This window comes from Aethalodelphis obliquidens, unplaced genomic scaffold (genome assembly GCF_003676395.1).
Source record: "Aethalodelphis obliquidens isolate GAN/ISIS:26980383/991018 unplaced genomic scaffold, ASM367639v1 scaffold15, whole genome shotgun sequence".
Lineage (NCBI taxonomy): Eukaryota > Metazoa > Chordata > Mammalia > Artiodactyla > Delphinidae > Aethalodelphis > Aethalodelphis obliquidens.
Genome location: NW_020837959.1, coordinates 25,178,979 through 25,198,610, shown reverse-complemented (window position 1 = coordinate 25,198,610; position 19,632 = coordinate 25,178,979). Strand labels below are relative to the sequence as shown.

Sequence of the window (19,632 nt, the reverse complement as noted above, 5' to 3'; positions counted from 1 at the left end):
ACAGCATGGTGACTATAGTAAACAACACTGTATACTTGAAAATTTGCTAAGAGGCTAAATCTTACATTAAGTGTTCTATCACCCCCCAAAGTAATAATAATAAATAAAGACGGCAGGAGGAAATTTTTGGAGGTAATGGATATGTTTATGACATAGACTGTGGTGATGGTTTCACAGGCGTATGTTAATCTCCAAACCAATCAAACTGTATACATTAAATATGTACAACTTTTTGTATGTCAGTTATACTGCCATAAAGTGAGTAAATGGTTTAAAAATATAGGAATGATTCCAAACTCAAATCTCTAAGTTTGGAAATAAGTCTTGTTCAGGACAAGCAGAGACCCACCAGGTATTCCTGAGACTCTGCAGGATGCAGGAATGTGTACACAGAACTCACATGTGAGAGCCATTACTTTGAGGACACAGGTGAGGTCATGCTTCTCCAGATAGGAAAGGCGTCCCCTATGTGTAGATGTTCTCTGCAGCCCTGCAGTCCCTCAACCGTGTCCCATGCCCTTGCCACTCCCTGCTCCATTATCCATTGTTGCTCAGGCTTCTGGTCTCAGACCCTCAACAGCTTCAGTTCACAATCTTGGACATTCCCAAGAGAAGATCTGGGCGTGGTGGAGAGGGTTATGGGTAGGGGAGAGGTTTGAGAAGACAAAATTTGAGAATCAGATTTGGCAATGTTCAGGACATAATTGTTTTAGATTTCATTAATTTATTTATTTACATGTTTTTATCTCAACACCACTCGTCCTTCCTATAACAATCTCCAGATGACATCCTCTGACAGAGTTGGTGGCCTCTGCAAACACAGCCAAATCGGTAAAATCTGAACTCACATTATTTATTAATGGCCTAATCTTCAAAAAGGCAGTGCAATTCACTAAAGAGGATTTTTGGTGGGGGTTGCTATAAATGGGATGCTAAATCAGATACTGTGACAGGAGACATTTAATCATTCACAGTGACCATTTTGATTTTTTTAATGCACTCCTTGAATTGAAAAGTAGAAAAAAATGAACTTAATGTAATACATGCTTCAAACTGCTCATATCAGAGTTGGGAACTGTGTTAACATTTAACAACAAGTTCACAAATTGATTGACCTACTTATGCTATTTCATATGCAGCGTATGTAAAGATCATATAAAATACAATCTTAGGGGCTTCCCTGGTGGTGCAGTGGTTGGGGGTCCGCCTGCTGATGCAGGGGATGCGGGTTCGTGCCCCGGTCCGGGAGGATCCCACGTGCCGCGGAGTGGCTGGGCCCGTGAGCCATGGCCGCTGAGCCTGCGTGTCCAGAGCCTGTGCTCCGCAATGGGAGAGGCCACAACAGTGAGAGGCCCGCGTACCGCAAAAAAAAAAGAAAAAAAAAAATCTTAGATATATGTATGTGTCTGAGGGGGAAATATATATATTTTTAAAGGGTTAAAGCTGTTCTGAAATCTGCCGAAGTAGAATAGGCTGTTGTCTAAGTTGAGACAACACTAAGTATCAATACTTAATAGACTCAACTTGTGTAAACAAATATTGGAGCATATTATATATGTGGTTAAGGTTTATGACTTGAAACTAAAGTATAATTTTCTTTTTTTTAATTTAATTTTATTTTTTTATACAGCAGGTCCTTATTAGTCATCAATTTGATACACATCAGTGTATACATGTCAATCCCAATTGCCCAGTTCATCACACTACTAAAGTATAATTTTCAATTTTCATCCATGATTTTGAAATGAGGTAGGGTAAATTAGACGAGCTAAATATTCTACTGCATCTAAAGGTTAGAAACATGTAGTCTATATTGAAGACATTATATTTTATACAAAATTATGTTAAAATAAAATCTTAATATTCTGTTACTACCTAATTTCACGTTTATATTTTATCCTTCTACTAACAGTCTTCAATTCCCCATTCATTAAAATTTTGGAGAAAAATAAAAAAAGAATGTATTTGTTCGGATGCATTGCATGTATTACCTGAATAAATTCTCACAGGGACCCTGATAGAAAAGTAATTATCCCTCATTTTTCCATGTGAGAAAACTGAGGCACAAGAAGAAGAAGAAACAGACTTATTCATATTACTAACAAGTTTAAGATTTGGAAGTAGAAAGCAGCTCGTCATGACTCTGACAATGGTGATTATTTTTTTGTTTTTTTTTTGTTTTTTTTAGACTTGCCACACTTGGCTTGTGGAATCATAGTTGCCAGACCAAGGGATTGAACTCTTGGGCCCACGGCAGTGAAAGCACCAAGTCCTAACCAGTGGACCACCAGGGAATTCCCAATAGTGATTGTTTTTCTATTGGTACAAATTAATTTTGAAAACCTCCAGTCAAAATTTATTCCCTTGATCTAAAAAAATCTGATGACTCTCAATTCTACATTCCTAGAAAGCTGCAATTCCTTAGCATGGCATTCAATATTCTCCTTAATCCAGTTTGCTCCATGTTTTTCTACTTAAGTCTCCCAACTTTTCTTCATTTGTTTTATTATCAATTTAGCATGGATCACTTGACATTTGCTTAAAAGGCCCAGTTGTTTTCTTTCTCTTGTTTAATGTCATGCTATTCATTCTTACTTTTCTCTACTTTTATATTTGTTGAAGTCCTATATATCATCCAAATCTTAGGATAAATATCACCTCTTCCATGAAGCCTCTTTCCATCTTTCTTAGCCAAGTCCTCATAAACCATCACTTACACCTCTGGTTTGGAACGCGGGCAATCTGACCCTATGCTATAGTTATTTGTGCATCTGTCTTAGCTCCTTTATCAGACTCTTAAAGGGAAGAAACCCTTCTACATATTTTCCACAGTGCCTGGAATAGTTTTTGGTACATTCTAGAGATCAATAAACATCCCTAGAATGAGTGAATTAAAGTGACAGGCAACTGAAGAGTTAGATTTTATGCTTTATTAAAAAGTGAGGTCCTTTTGTTGTAGATTTTCATAGAACTTTTCAAAACTGATAAAATGAAACTTGCTCATGATAGAATCTCCAAATGTTATCCCCAGGATAGGTTCTGGAATAGTAATATAGAAAGCCTTCTTGTAAACCCATGAAAAGCATTCCAAAATGTCAAAGCTCCTTGGTTTAAAAACAATGATAATGACATTAATATGGAAAACACATGCGGTAATTAAGGATCTATATGTATGTGTGCATGCACTGTGTTAGTTTTTTTTTTTTTTACTGGATTGACATACCTACTTACCAAAGAATAGAACGTATTTGTGACACAGAATGTTAAGATAATTTGTTGGTAACACATGCATTGCTACAAGTTATAACAGTAAGAAAAAACATTATAAATTAAAGTACCCATGGGTCATTCAACTCAGCTGGCAATACACCTGAATAAAAAGGGAGAGCTAGACTTAATCTCCAAGCCTGTCATTTATTTCTTTCACACAAAATGTATGGGACACAGGTGGCCAGAAGTCAAAGATCATACTCTGCCTGAACGCTTCAGAAGGCACGGTACAAATGTATGGGACCTGCTGGGTGAAATCAGAAAGTCACTAGAATGGGGTATGATTTTAGTGACCCAGGTCAAAGGCCATACAGCTTTTGGTGTTTTACAAATGTTTGACAGATTAAATACCCACCTCCTAGGGATAACAAATAGGCCATGGAGCTAAAACTATTCATAAGCATTAAAGCTTCATTCAGAATTCTCCTTATGAAGGATGCAGGTCACAAGGATTAGTAATATGGTTACAAAAATTTTTTCCCGTTGTTGAAAAACTGTACTCTGGACAATACCCCTGAGTGTAATTGCAGGTCACCCAATATGAAGACTAGAAAAACAAAAAAGAAAAGAGTAAAAAAAAGCAGCAGTTATACCCAGACATGTCCTTCTCTGAAATGCAGCATTACCTTTTTAGGATTCTTTCATATTTTGCCAAGTATTTTTTTTCTTGGATAGAGTGTCATATTATCACTAATCTGCGTAAATTATTTTGCTGATATTCAGCACTTTTTTATAGTTCACTATCTCTAGAAAGTTGACCTGATACAAGGATATGTTTGACAAATAATCCATGGGTGTTATAAGGACAATAATGTATGGTATTGTGTGGAGAAGTGCTTTATACATTTTGTAAAATGCTCTGAAATTAAGGCAGTATTATGATTTAACACAGTATCTCTTTATTCTTACTTGAACTCTTGTGATAGTATGCTCACAAAATTAGATTGTGTTGTTATATGCCTCTCCCTCTTTTGGTGTTCTTTTACAATTTGAAAAGAATAATTTAGTTTTCTTGGTGGCTTTATGTAAACCAATGGTTTAAGTTACTGTAAGTCAGAATCACCCGGAGGGATTGTTACAACACAGATTACTGGGTCCCAGCCCAGAATTAATTTTTTTTTTTAATTTAAAAATTTTGTCAGGGCTTCCCTGGTGGCGCAGTGGTTGAGAATCTGCCTGCTAATGCAGGGGACACGGGTTCGAGCCCTGGTCTGGGAGGATCCCACATGCCGCGGAGAAACTAGGCCCATGAGCCACAACTACTGAGCCTGCGCATCCGGAGCCTGTGCTCTGCAACAAGAGAGGCCGCGATAGTGAGAGGCCCGCGCACCGCGATGAAGAGTAGCCCCCACTTGCCACAACTAGAGAAAGCCCTCACACAGAAACGAAGACCCAACACCGCAAAAATAAATAAATAAATAATAATGATAAAAAAATTTTTTTCAGCTTTAAGGTATAATTGACAAAACCTGTATATATGTAAGGTGTAGAACATGACCGTTTCACATCGATTTACACTGTGAAATGGTCACCACAATCAAGCTAATTAGTATTCATTACCTCACTTAGTTACCTTCATTTTTTCTCCTTTTCATTCCTCCATCCCCCTCCCTTCTGGCAACCACCTGTTTGTTCTCTGTATCTATGAGTCTGCTTCTATTTGTTCATTTGTTTTGTTTTCTTTTAGATCCCACAGAACTTTTTATTCAGTAGTGGGGTCCAAAAACTGGCATTTCTAACAGATGCCCCCAAAATGCAGGTGCTGCTGGTCCAGAGATCACACTTAGTATCCACTGATCTAAACAACATGCCATTACAACAACAGTGTTTTCTTTAACAGTGACCCTTAGACCATCTGAAAAGTATTTTAAAAGAATTTTTATTAATTTTCCTGAATCCTGCGAAATTTGCTATCAAGATCGTTGTTACTGTTCTTTGATATCCGAGGTAATGCTGATTGTTTGTGCTGGAAAGACTATGACTGAAAACTCAAGTCATTCATTTTCTAAATTAAACAATGGTTGTCTGTTTGTACTCTTACGGATTAATTACTGTTTCCAGGATCTTCTACATGTGACTTCTTTTTCATCAGAAGTGGTAAGAGCCACCTCTGCCTCTAATACCTTCATTTTATATTGGCTATTGTCAGCTTTTTTTTCCCCCAGAAGGCAATGCCTTTGTCACATAGATTTTATATCTATTTACAGTAATCCCAGTTTACTCTAGTTTTAACACATAGTATGAAAAGTCTTAGAGAAACAGTGCCAAAATCTTTCATATTCACTTTAGCAGAGGTGAGATGTTTTGAGTCTACTGTCAATATCAGACTTTCAATTCCAGAACTTATTCATGTTGTTCTAGACAAAGAGATTTGCAGAAAGAAGATGGGGACCTAGGGATACAGGATTTGAACAAACCACTCAGCCCTTAGCATCACATCAAAACGCTGCAGTGGGTATTGCTGTTGGTTTGCTAGTGTAGAATTTTATCCTTTAATCTCCCTCTAATTATGTAGTTTTCTTTGAGGCTATTTCTCTATTGATTTATTTAGATCAAGAGATAGAGGAAAGTAAGTAATAGTCTTGGTTCCCATTATTTTCTAACTGATAGTAATTAGTTCTAATTCTAATTCTCAGGATACTTTATTGTCGATGCTAAGTTTTAGTTATTAGCTATGATTTCAATAATTATTCATGCATTGGATCCTAATGTGAAACTTCTTTACGATTTCTATTTATGCACACATGCAAATACCACACACAGGGTTTTCAGTCTTAAAAAAAGAAATAGGAAAGGATTAATAGCAGGCAAGTAAAGGGATATGGTCAATGTAAAAACACATGCTAATAATACATTGTGCTTCACTCTGCTATTTAACAACCTCCTGGAAACATAGATGTGACATCTGTTTTTAGATTTTCAAACTGATTTTTATTTTTAGCCTAATTATATACATACATATATATGCATGTATTATATGTATAAACATATAGTGTACACATATATATTTTGTGTGTGTGTGTGTGTGTGTGTGTGTGTGTGTATCCCCAAGGGGATAACAGAGACAATACAGAGAAAGCATTATGTAGGGCAAAGGTGTAAGTATGAGAAGTTATAAGAGCAAAACAAACAATGACAAAAACATTTAGGTTTGTTCTTTTGCTTATTTTCTCCTGAAAATCTGCCTAATTCTACAGAAGGATACGCTCACAGGTTACAGCTCAGTTTCACTTTCCTCCTCTCATTCAGGATCCCATCCAGTCTACCAAAATTGTAGGAAAAGTCCTGCTGTAATTTATAACAGACTGTAAAAGAATCAACTGACATTTCTTTAAGATGAAAAATATTTTTTCCAAAAATCTTTTAACTTCATCTTCACCACTACCAGGACTGTGAATTTATTTATTAATTTCCTCCTGCAAATGATTTCTATTTTAAACTTATCCAGTGTATTGGGAAAGTTCTCTTTCTAAGTGAAGCAATTCAAAACATAAGTGAGCAGGGAGAGGAAAATGGTAGTTATGCACAGAGATGTGTGCGTGTGTGTGTGTGTCTGAGTGAGTGGGTAGTGAATCCCTTTGAGAGGAAATCAGGAAAGGATTGCTTGTGAGAGAACCTCAGGCTCATGGTAAGCCCCACCCTAAAAACATACGATCATTTTTTATAAATAATACGTATTGATGTTTACATATTGATGCTTAACTCTAATATGCCCCATGGTTCATATTATGGTTTATTTCCTTAATGCTTCCTGAGTCTTTTCCTCCATTAGACTATAAAACCTGATTTCTTTTCTTCGGAAAAATCATCAAATCCAGTATTATACATATAGGATCTAGGTAACAAATTTTGACCAACTGAATTATTGTCCCATTTCAATCTAACAATCATATTCTCTAAAGGGGTTATAAATAGAGTTTGATATCAGATATCTAGATGCCATCAGCACCCAAAACAGGTATAAGGAATAATGTTAATAAATGGAATATTTGGCTGTATTCATGCCATGGAGTTTCTCTCTTGCTTCACCCACCTCTGGCTTCCAGACATCTAAGCAGATGGAGTACTTTTTCTAAGTTTGAAAGTTAATATTAAAACTGATATAAAAATACAGTAATGGTTTTCAGGTTAAATATTTCTCAGACAAAGTAGGAAATCATTTTTATCCAACACACGACTCGATATAGTATTTTCTAACAAGGAATTTTCCTGTGAACGAGTAAAAGAGATTTGGAATTTGTTGCCCTTCGTAAATCAGCTCTCCAAACATGGAATTCTATTTTTCAAAATTAAGCCAAGAAAATAAAATCTACCAAAAAGAAGGCATATTGATTATTGCTGTTCCTATAGGTAATATTCTGAAATATTGCTCACTGAGGTTTGAATACCTAACTCTGTAGTTACCTTTTCTCTTTTTTCTGTTTTATGGGTTGCAGTGGAAGAACACATGCTTTAAACAGTTGAGAAAAACTAAGGATTACAGTGACGCCAAGCAAGGGCCAAGATGTGGTCAAAACTTTGTGCTAACCTGCCCTGAAGTTGCCTATTTCCAGGTGAATTGTATCCTAAATGCATTTAAGAAAGCCAGTTCTCTCCTGTTGCTTGTCAGAAAAGCAAGATCTAGTTTATTTCAGGAAGATATGAGTTTATAATACTTACGTTTTTTACCTATAACATAAAGCCAACGATATTGTCTACTTACAAAATATGAAAATAACCTGGAGTTAGATAGATATACCGAAAAAGGAAAGGAATTTGCACTTGAGCTGTAGTGAGACATTCAGGTACAGAAGCAGAAACAAGATCAAGGCGGAGAGAACCTGCCTTTAGAACAGTCGACATCAGCAAATCCCTAGTTTGGGCAGCAGGAAAACTTCTCAGTGAAGTGAAGACACCTTAAATCCTGATTTAATCCTCTACTTTGTTCTTCTCATGTGTTATGGTTCTACAGGTTTGGGTTTCTGTGAGACCTGCCTCCATGTTGGTAATTCCTGTTTTCCTTCTATCCATGCCAGTTCTGATGCAAAATCATCCATTGTGAAGAAACATAATGGAGTCTCTTCCTTGCAACCATAACTTTGGCAGCATTCATTGATTTTTGTCACTAGTGGTTGCTGTGAAAAAGGTGTCAGTACTTAAGTTCACGTTTTTACCCACAGTGGTGGAATATACTAATTGGTTAGTGTACCAATGACAAATCCAGATCTTTAAAAAGAATTCTAGATGAATACACTTTAAATTGTGTTCACATTTAAAATAAAATAATTACTGGCTACAACACTGGATCAGTCCTATGAATATTCTCCTATGGGTCTACATGAACTTTTCAGAGCTTGATTGAAATATCTTATTGTTAAAGATTAAATTATTTACACTGACTACGATGAGCTGGACTATTGTAAGTGAGCAAAAATAAACCACGAAGAAAGTAGAAGACCATTAAGGGAAAGGGCAAAGGGGAAAGATTAAAGAGAGTAGTTACTACATGGGGCATGTAAACCCAGAATAGGGTGACTTAAGCCCTGAGAGCGTGGCTGAAGCACTTTAACTTCAAGGTCCCATTCTCTTCTGTCTCAGTCTCAGTACCACAGCTCCTTGATGTAAGTCTATTGAGCTCCTGAGCACGGCAGGGAGGCAACAGTACAAATTCTTCAAGTCAGAAGGGAGAAGGTTCTTGAATTTAGATTTATTCTTTGAGTCTTTTCATCCAACGAAAGCTGCCTGGCAGAGCAGTTAAGAGCAATGGAATATTACTCAGCCATAAAAAGAAACGAAATTGAGCTATTTGTAATGAGGTGGATAGACCTAGAGTCTGTCATACAGAGTGAAGTAAGTCAGAAAGAGAAAGACAAATACCGTATGCTAACACAGATATATGGAATTTAAGAAAAAAAAATGTCATGAAGAACCTAGCAGTAAGACAGGAATAAAGACACAGACCTACTAGAGATGGACTTGAGGATATGGGGAGGGGGAAGGGTAAGCTGGGACAAAGTGAGAGAGTGGCATGGACGTATATACACTACCAAACGTAAGGTAGATAGCTAGTGGGAAGCAGCCGCATAGCACAGGGAGATCAGCTCGGTGCTTTGTGACCGCCTGGAAGGGTGGGATAGGGAGGGAGGGAGGGAGGGAGGGAGACGCAAGGGGGAAGAGATGGGAACGTGTGTGTATGTGTGGCTGATTCACTTTGTTGTGGAGCAGAGGCTAACACACCATTGTAAAGCAATTATACTCTAATAGAGATGTGAAAAAAAAACCCAAAAAACATGGGCTTTTGGCCTCTGCTTGAATGGGTCCACCCGGCTCTGCCAGGTAGTGACTGTGTGACTTTGAAACTGTGACTTCATTTCCATATCAAAAAACCTGTAGCCAGGAAAGGAGCCTACTTTGTAGAGTTAAATAGGGATCAAGAGAGGTAAATATAAATGTAAAGTATCTGATACACAGTAAGCACATCGAGTGGCAACTTACAGTATTGTGAGGGGAAGATATTCTATCATCTATTATCTATTTATCATTTGTCTACTTTCTACCTCGTTACAAAAGGCATTCAATGTGGATAAATAGATTCTAGCAAAAGAAAACATACATGTCTTACTGGAAGTTATTAGGGTGCTCAGGAATTTGGGGCAGCCACCTGGACTTGATGCTACCTGTCCTGTACTTTGCCCTAAAACTGGTCTCTTTATGTTGTGCTGTGAAGACCACTGAGGAACAGAAACATGTCTTCATGAACTGAGTAAATTACGGTTTCCTCTCCCTGTGTGAAGCCTGTAGTTTTCTCCTCAGTGGAGTGGAGTATGCTTATTGAGCATCGTCACCTGGATTTGTAAGATATCAGACAAACTGTCTCTTCAGGCCTGCACTTGTCATTATCGTTTTGAGGAGGGCCGGTATGGCCTACGATACTCAGGGAGGAAAGTAAAGTCAGAAAGTACAAAAGCATCCCCATTAAAGTGCAGCTTAAGAAAGATATAAGCCCAGTAAACTTTGAAGTTAGTGAGAGGTAGGCCGATGATGCTGGGAATTGTGATTAACTGCAGTTCCACTCAGGTGCTGTGCCACTGTATCTGGATGGATGACTTTAGATATTGTGAGAGAACATAAAAGACTAAAAGCAGCAGCAAAATTTTAAAAGAGCTTTAGGTTGTGATGAACTCTGTTATTTCTGAGCGTTTTCCCGTGGTTTGCATATTATTAGCAACCCGAGGTGAATGGATTTGCCTCGGAACCACACTATAAATCATCATCTGAGGTAGTCGTAACAGTCATTACCAGTGTTTGTGTTCCGCACTAAAACGTCTTTTTGTGCTTACTCTCTCTTCTTCCTTTGCATTCCACCGATCATCAATCACGAAAGCAGCTTGGCCATTTCTCTCTGTCTTGCCTCAGTGAACTCCGACTTTCCTTGACCGTTAACCCCTAACTGGAATGCACAAGGCCTGGACGCCTCTGTGGGCCCCGATTCACCTCTCGCAATGAGCTTCCCTTCCTGGCACTGAACTGCAAGGCAATATTTTCCATCTGTTGAATGAAGAGCATGACACAGGCAGCTGGATATGGTTTTGGAGCCCAGGGCAAACCAACGATGCACAACTCACTTTTATTCCACAAGCCTGTGGGAGCCCAAAGAGATAAGAGGCCTTTCTGCTAGGCTGAACACAGAGCCTGGCATTCAGAAACAAACCCTCCTTCCTGAAATACTCAATATGTTTTTTATTCAAGCCAGAAACATTGTGGGTTGGAATAATCTAAGGATGAATCTAATCTGAAGTTATCTTGAAACGTGTGAGTAAGCTTCTCTTTCATACACCAGCTGTTTTCTTTCCGTTGAATGTTTACTGGATGGGGGAATCAGCCAGTGTTTCTTACGCAGTAGCGGGGAAATTTTGTCTGCTCCAAAAGAAACTACAAGGCCTTTCCAAGGAGGAGAGAGGAAGAATGGTTCATCATGGGTTCACACAAATTTGGGGGCAGGGGGCTCTGATAAAATCACATCCTCAAATTAGGAAATACTTTTCTTTATAAAGCATTCTAAGAAATGTTTTATCCATGACTGCTAGCTCTCCTTATCAGAATATTTGAGACAAAAATGGTTAAAATAGCATTGCTAAGGGTATAAAAATAATTTTCCCAAACATTTAAAAATATATTACAGGATTTGTAATAAATGTTGATATATATATATACTTTCTTAATTTACACATTTGAGGAGAAAAATGACTTGTTAGGTATTCTGAATAGGATCGTTGGCTTTAAAAATCAAAATGGGGAGAAATAATCTTGGTAAAGGGAAAAAAGTTATGTAATGATATTTACTTGTTCAAAACATGTCAGTTGCTCTTCAAGAATTGAATTATATCCTGGCATGGTTTTCAAGACTTCATGACTACACCCAAATTCACTCCAGTCAAACAGTACCGTTTACTCATATTAAAACATCCAAATATTCTTGACACTTTTTCCTATGTTCTCTGTGTCTGAAATTCCCTTTTCCATCAATTTTGCATATTAAAATTCAACCTACAGAGGACACTCTTGTTAGTTAATCTTTCTAAATCTTCCTTATTTCATTAATATCCTTCCCTCTGGAAATAATCACATTTTAACTATTTTGTGCTGTGAATGGCATTCTTATCTCTTCTTTTTGACAATTCTGTTTGCAACTACATGACAGCTACATTTTATTGCACCTACACTGCCTTTAGACTCTGCACTAGGTGTAATACATATGTTCCCTCATACTATCTCTACAGCAAGTTTTTGAGGTTAATATTATTATCTTCATTTACAAATAGGAAAACAGAATTCATAAAAGGCTGAGACACTTGCTCAAGGTCAGCCACTGCTACGCGGTCAAAGTGGAATTTAAACCTGAATGTGCCTGATTAAAAAAGCCCAATTCTTGGGAGGCAGAAGACCTACATAGACATTTCTCAAAAGAAGACATACAGATGTCCAACAGACACATGAAAAGATGCTCAACATCACTAATCATTAGAGAAATGCAAATCAAAACCACAATGAGGTACCACCTCACACCAGTCAGAACGGCCATCATTAAAAAGTCTACAAATAATAAATGCTGGGGGCTTCCCTGGTGGCGCAGTGGTTGAGAGTCCGCCTGCCGATGCAGGGGACACGGGTTCATGCCCCGGTCTGGGAAGATCCCACATGCCGCAGAGCGGCTGGGCCTGTGAGCCATGGCCACTGAGCCTGCGTGTCTGGAGTCTGTGCTCCAAAACGAGAGAGGCCACAACAGTGAGAGGCCCGCGTACCGCCAAAAAAATAATAATAATAAAAAAAAATAATAAATGCTGGAGAGGGTGTGGAGAAAAGGGAGACTGCCTACACTGGGAATGTAAATTGGTGCAGCCACTATGAAAAACATTATGGAGTTTCCTTAAAAAACTAAAAATAGAGTTGCCGTATGATTCTGCAATCCCACTCCTTGGCATATATCCAGAGGAATCTATAATTCGAAAAGATACGTGCACCCTCCCAATGTTCATAACAGCACTATTTACAATAGCCGAGACATGGAAGCAACCTAAGTGTTCATCAACTGATGAATGGATAAAGAAGATGCGGTACAAATATACAATGGAATATTATTGAGCCATAAAAAGAATGAAATAATGCCATTTGCAGCAACGTGGATGGACCTAGAGATCATGATACTAAGTGAAGTAAGTCAGAAAGAGAATGACAAATACCATATGATACCACTTATATGTGGAACCTAAAATATGGCACAAATGAACTTATTTATGAAACAGAAACAGACTCACTGACATAGAAAACAAGCTTATGGTTACCAAAGGGGAAAGGGAGGAGGGGAGGGATAAATTAGGAGTTTGGGATTAGCAGATATAAACTACTATATATAAAATAAATAAACAACAAGGACCTACCGTATAGCACAAGGAACTATATTCAATATCCTGTAATAAACTATAATGGAAAAGAGTATGAAAAATAATATATATATGTATAACTGAATCACTGTGCAGTACACCAGAAACTAACACAACATTGTAAATCAACTGTACTTCAAAAAAATAAAAAAAGCCCAATTTTCTTTTTCTCTGTTCTAGTTTTGTGGGCGTTTTTGCGGACATGCACCAACTGCTGGGTCTGATCTTAATCTCTCTAGGCTCCAGTGCATCTCATTCGGTACTGATACTGCCAATGAATTTTATCAGACTACATCCAATTCACAAAAACTTGGTCAAGTTTATAGAAAAATGTAATACAAAACTGCCATTGGTTTTGTTTAGATATTTGTCTCAGATTCCACAATTGTTAGATATGAAATAATTCCAATATATGCACACAAAGTACTCAGCCATGTAAGGTTTATGTGTGCATGTATAAGTGTGTGGTATAATCATCCACTGATTTTCAGATAAAAGACAATTTATTCTTTTAATACTTGTCACTCACTGTTTCTCTCATTTATTGAATTCTTTATGCTAATTTTGGTAGTTAAAAAGAATCTGAATTTTCGCCTGTTAAATGACCTTTATTTTGTTAATATTTGGTTAGGAAAAGGCATTTGCTTATTATTTTTTTCTCATCCTTAGAATTTTTCATGAATTGTTTTATAAAATTTAGGTGAGATTTATTTGCGATAAGCATCGAGCCATGTTCCTTGTAAACAAATAAGACCACGGTCTTTGAGAACCTAAATGTACTAATGAAGAATATTGGGGGGAAATAACTTGCCAACCGTAACCTTGGAACCAAAAAATGTTACAAAATTTTTCTGTTCAAAGTTTATAACAGAACCTGTTGCCTCCAAGGCCATAAACAATTATGATTATGGTTAGATACTCACTTAATACATTTATTTGTCCTTTTAAAGTTTGATTAACAAAAATGTACCTTTACCAATTTCAGTGTGTGTGTGTGTGTGTGTGTGTGTGTGTGTGTAAGAAGGAAAGGTATTGAATTAATTGTTGAAAAATTCACAATATTTTGGTTCTTTTCCACTTTAAAATGTCACCAAATTTACATAGACCATCAAAGTTTAGTATCCTTCCAAGTATAAATTTTGGACAGTGTCACTTGATAATAAAATACTTATGTATAAGATGCAGTCTACCATTAAAAAACCTGTAGTCTATTTTGTGTACATATGTAATTATTGAAAGAGAAAATGTTTCCCCTGGCTCCAATCTTCCTCACTTCCAATCTACCCTTTATTTTCAGTTACAGGAACTTTTCTAAAATACAAATAAGAATATATAACATATTCTTACTTGAAGTCCTTCACGCACTCCATGACTTTCATGATAAAGTACAAATTTGTTGGCTTATCCCTCCAAATTGTTTTTGACATGGTTCCTTCTTACATCTCTAGCCTTAACATCATCTTAAATACCTTAAATATCAAGACATAGATCTTTTTATTTCCTGAAGTAACCATATTACTTTGGAGAATCTGGAGGCACTTAATGAAGGAAGTGATGTTTAAAAAGACTCTTGAAGAAGAGATGGACATTGATAAGTAGAGGAAAAGGGGTGTAAGCATGCTGGGTGTGAAGTGTCATAGGCTAGGGCAAAGGATGCGAACAGAAGAGGCATGGGTTTCCAGGAACCGGGGAAGAGTTTATAATGAGAGTAAATGGGACTGTGAACTAGAATCTGGATGAAGGATGGGGTTTGCTATTTTTTAACTCACGGATGGTTCCTAGATCTTTAGAGTTGGAAAGGGTCTCAGAAATTGAAGAGAGGAGATGATGAAGAAGGAGAAAGGAAAAGAAGAAGACAAAAGTAAGCTTAGTCCTCTAAGAGAACTCATCTTTACAATTTTATTCTACATTAACTACATTTCAGCAAAATTATTTTTCTGTTAATAATAAAATCAGCTAACTTTGTTACACTTGGTTACTAGGTTATATCCTGAAACATACAAATCATTTCACATTCAACATTGTGAAACCATCATCATTTCACATGTAATACTAAACAGTTAATAAATGGAGTCCTAGGTATTCGTACCCTTAATTTTTATGGTTAAAGCATGGATTACAGCAACAGAAGATCACAAACCTGTGTTCTTAGTTTTAATTGCCGAACAGTGATTCAGGTCATGGCTTTCTTTTATTTTCCAGTAATTATTTAGTACTGTTGATAGGACATAGTGGAAATGAATACTGTTTAAAAACGTAGTCATGTATTTCTTTCCCAAATGTCATCTTAACATTACATAAAGCCTTAAACTTCCCGTATACATTTACAAAGAGCTTTGAGAGGAACAGGAGAAGGAAAAGCTGATTCTCATTACTCTTTGAAGTTGAGACTAAAAACAAAAGATAAGAGTAGGAAATTACTTATATCCGAGCCAGCTTCCTATCGTCATTAATGAAGTTATCTTTATCTCCCTGAGTTGTTTATTGTTCTGATTTAATATAAAAAGTTGATGTTTCTTAAAGACACTGTTTTCTTTTGAGGTTAGTATAAAGAAGATAATAAACTGTCCATAAATCACAATAATGAACATATAAATCTACTGTGCACTTTTTATTATGCTTCAGGTTTTTATATTCCTCATGTATTGATCATGAACTACATGTTTACATTTAAATTCTTTTTCTAGGCTTTGAAATTAAATTAAGATTATAAAACAAGATAATTTACTGTTTTTAATTTGAAGTGAATCTATTTTATACATTTTTATTGATTTATTAAATACATCAATTTCCTAAAAATCTATTTTAGTGGTATTTATTGAAAATCGTAATTTTTATTATTCATCTTCATTATTTAGATTGTATTTACAAAATACTTCCCTGTAAAATGTAAATTAAGTGTGCCTGCATGAAGAAAAAAGGGTAGCTTTCACTCCCCTTTTTTTTACATCCTTCAAGGTAGTTGGGCTTACGCAGAATCTCCATAGCTGCTTGCTATTTTTCATTGTGCCCTTTAGAGCCACTACACAGCCAAAATGACTATATCCACACTTTGACTGGATGCTACATTTCTTCCTTCTAATACAGCAGGCTCAGTTTCATTCATTGGATTGGGAAGAAAACAACGGAGTGTACAAAGGACAACATATTGTTCCCATAAATTTAAAAGATTGCTATCATCTATCCCTTAATCCAACCAAAATAATATCTCATCAGGAAGAGCTTTCAACCTATCTTGTCATATATCATGTGCTTTTCAGGCTCTGTTCTTTTTTATAGTATAAATTTGTATACTTTACAACATTTCTGAAAATCAGGTGCAGAGTATCTGAACCTTGTTTCCAAATTTTGTGTTCCATCTGCCATTTTATTTCTCATTTAAGATACATCCAATGTCTCCAGTGAAATGGCATGAAAAGCCCAGAGGCCTCTTGATCAACTCCTTGTTAAGGAGCTGAAGCAGAACACGTCTCCCGTGGTAGAGTGTACTAAAAAGACATTTTCACCCTGAAATTAGGAATTTGTATTTAATATATTTATCACAGTGCCTGTAGAGTATAAATATATGGTTATCCCTGCTGTTTTATTACTTCATTATAATTTGTCATTAACTTTTTGTGCTTTAGTTTCTTTACTTGTTGACTAGAGATAGAACAGTTGCTTGTAAAGGGCATCAAAAGAAATGCACAGATGTGAAGACAAGTGTGAAGATAGGATATTAAGCTACTACCATAGGTTTTGAAACTTTGGCTCAATAGTTTTATTACTATTTTTGTTTATATTAGATATATGTCCAGAATCAACAATATGTTAGAGGCATGAGTTAACATTCCCTAATCCATTGAGCTTTAAGTCTCCTGCAGGGTAATATCTTATTCTGCTGCCAAAGGGAGTGTCTGAAAACAGAAAACTGATCGTGTCATTTCCATGTTGCAAATCCTTTAATAGCTCCCTTTAGTATGAAACTCCAAACTCCCACTCAGGATGTGTAAGATTCTTCTCAAATTGGACCCTAACTATAATTAAAATTTAATTTTTTACCACACTTCCAGGTACACGTTGAGTTCTACACACACTGAACTATTGGTAGCTCCTAACTCAACACACTTATGTCTTCATTTACATTTCTGAATCCCTAGAGGTCAGAGACCATGTTGTCACCGTCTTGTTTTCTTCAGCAGCCCTCCAAGTAATGCCTGGCTGCAGAAGACTTTGAGACCTTGTAGGTTCAATGAGCTCATAACTTGTATCGTGCTTAGAACTCACAAGGTAGCACTACATACCTCATCTTATTTTTTTTTATTTTTATTTATTTTTATTTTTTTTATTTTTTATTTTATTTTTTTTTACAGGTGTCTGAGGTAGGAAAACAAGGCTGCCCCACTCGTGGCAGCCCTGACAATGATCCTCAAGGGGTGATCTTGGCCTCCAGTCTTCCTCATCTTATTTAATTCTCACAACAACACTTTGAGTTGGGAGTGCAGGAATTATCATATTCTCTAGGAAACTGAGGCTGCAGGAGAGTAACTCACTCACCTGAGATCTCAAAGCTGGTGAGTGATATAACCCAAGATTCTACCACCCTTTCACTAATCACTTTTTTAATTAAACCTCATTGTGTTAGTAACATGCATATATGATATAGTAAATACATTATATGTGTGTGTATGTATGTATGTATGTGTGTATATATATATATATATATTTTTTTTTTTTTTTTCTTTCATTCTGTTGGTTTGTTTCTTTGGAGAATCCTGACTCATACAGGGCTCACCATATTCTCTTTTCCCCCCGGAGTAATTCCTCTCCTAGCTCTTTCCCTGCAGTTCCCATGGAGGGAGTATAAACACAAGGATTGGTAATGTAGTGGGATTTTATTATAGCTGGGCAGGTTCTGGAAAAATTTCCCCCTGAATTCAGATCTCCTATTTGTCTCATCAATCAATTCAGATCTAGGACGTTCTGTAAAGCTGATTGTATTGGTTTCCTAGGCCTGCCCTAACAAAGTACCACAAACTGGATAGTTTAAAACTACAGAAATTTATTGCCTTACAGTTTTAGAAGCCAGAAGTATGAAATCAAGGTGTTGTTAGCTCCCTCTCAAACCTGCAGGGGAATCCTCCCTTGCATCTTCCCAGCTTCTGGTTTTGGCCTACAGTTGCTGGCATTCCTTGGTTTGTGGCTGCATAACCTCCTTCTCGGCTTCTGTTATCACATGACATACTCCATGTGAGTCTGTCTTTACATGGCCATCTTCTTATAATATCACCAGTCACATTGGATTAGAGGACCAGCCTACTCCAGAATAACCTCATTTTAACTTAATTAATTATATCTTCAATGACCCTATTTCTAAATAAGGTGATATTCTGAGGGGCTGGGGGTTAGAATTTCAATGTATTTGTGGAGGGAACCACAATTCAACTTATAAAACTGAGTAAATTTGTGGATCAACTGGCAGCAGTCTAACTTGCCAGAACAGAAACAGAGAGAAAATGAGTACTACCTGACCAGGGGCCATGGCCATACCCGGGCCACCAGACTCTGCCTAGGTCTACCACGTTAGTTAATTATTTGGAACCAGGAAAGGCAGAAGGTTCTCAGTCTTTAAGATGAAGATACTGTAGATAGTATATATCCTGGCCCAGTGACTATCTCCCCTGACAATCAGACTGTCCATTCACATTTAAAGGATTGAAATAGTGAAGAGAAGAAGAACAAAGCTAATAGAAACCTGAGGAGAATGCATGAAGGGCTTTCAAATACGAGGGGAAAGGTTCTGTATGTTCATCACTATTTTTCCAGTTCCTGGCACATAGTACCCATTACATAAATATTTATTAAACAGATGAATCTGTGTTAGCAAAGTGTTAGCAAAGTACCAGGCACATAATAAGATGTCTATAAATATTATTCTTATAAATGTTATTTCTACTGCATATGTCTACGACATCAAGACCTTGGTGTCATTGTCATTCACTTGTTTATTTAGTTCCTTCTGGGGATTGTTACATATAGACTCCCTGAAGTAGGATGGAAATACTGCATTTATTCAAATAAAACAAAATCACGGCTTACTGTAAGACTCCATTTAATGACTCAGTGCAAAGCTAAATGCTCTCTGTATGAAATTTATTTGTTCAATTAACCCTACAAAAATTACTTGGCACCTTGTATTCATCCGTTATTCATGTATTCATTTACCCTTTCTGCAGACGAGTGTTTGCTACCTGCTATGTGCCAGGACCCTTGTTAGATGCTAGGAAACAAAGTCTGAACCCCGTCCCTCAGGGAATTCTCTATCTAGTGAAATAGTGTCCTAGTCAGCTTGGGCTATCATAACAAAATACCGTCGACTGGGTGACTTAAACATCAGACATTTATTTTCTGGAGGACAGGAGCTCTCTTCCTGGCTTGTAAATGGCCACCTTCTTACTGTGTC

The 19,632-nt window shown here is 36.8% G+C and overlaps 1 long non-coding RNA gene and 1 other non-coding gene across 4 annotated transcripts in view; one reads left to right on the top strand and one right to left on the bottom strand.

The window, feature by feature from the left end:
* LOC113625446 (uncharacterized) overlaps positions 1-12,263 on the top strand; it is a 208,056-nt gene extending 195,793 nt beyond the window's left edge. For 2 of the 3 annotated variants that reach the window (XR_003434680.1, XR_003434681.1), the window contains 3 exons: positions 7,707-7,823; positions 10,637-11,061; positions 12,072-12,263. This is a non-coding gene — a long non-coding RNA (uncharacterized LOC113625446). Of the gene's footprint in view, positions 1-7,706; positions 7,831-10,636; positions 11,062-12,071 lie in introns of all 3 variants that reach the window. The other variant, XR_003434682.1, reaches the window with a different exon arrangement.
* Positions 12,264-17,540: 5,277 nt separating this feature from the next.
* Positions 17,541-17,672, bottom strand: LOC113625512 (small Cajal body-specific RNA 20). Its single transcript, XR_003434711.1, has one exon.
* Positions 17,673-19,632: the final 1,960 nt, after the last annotated feature.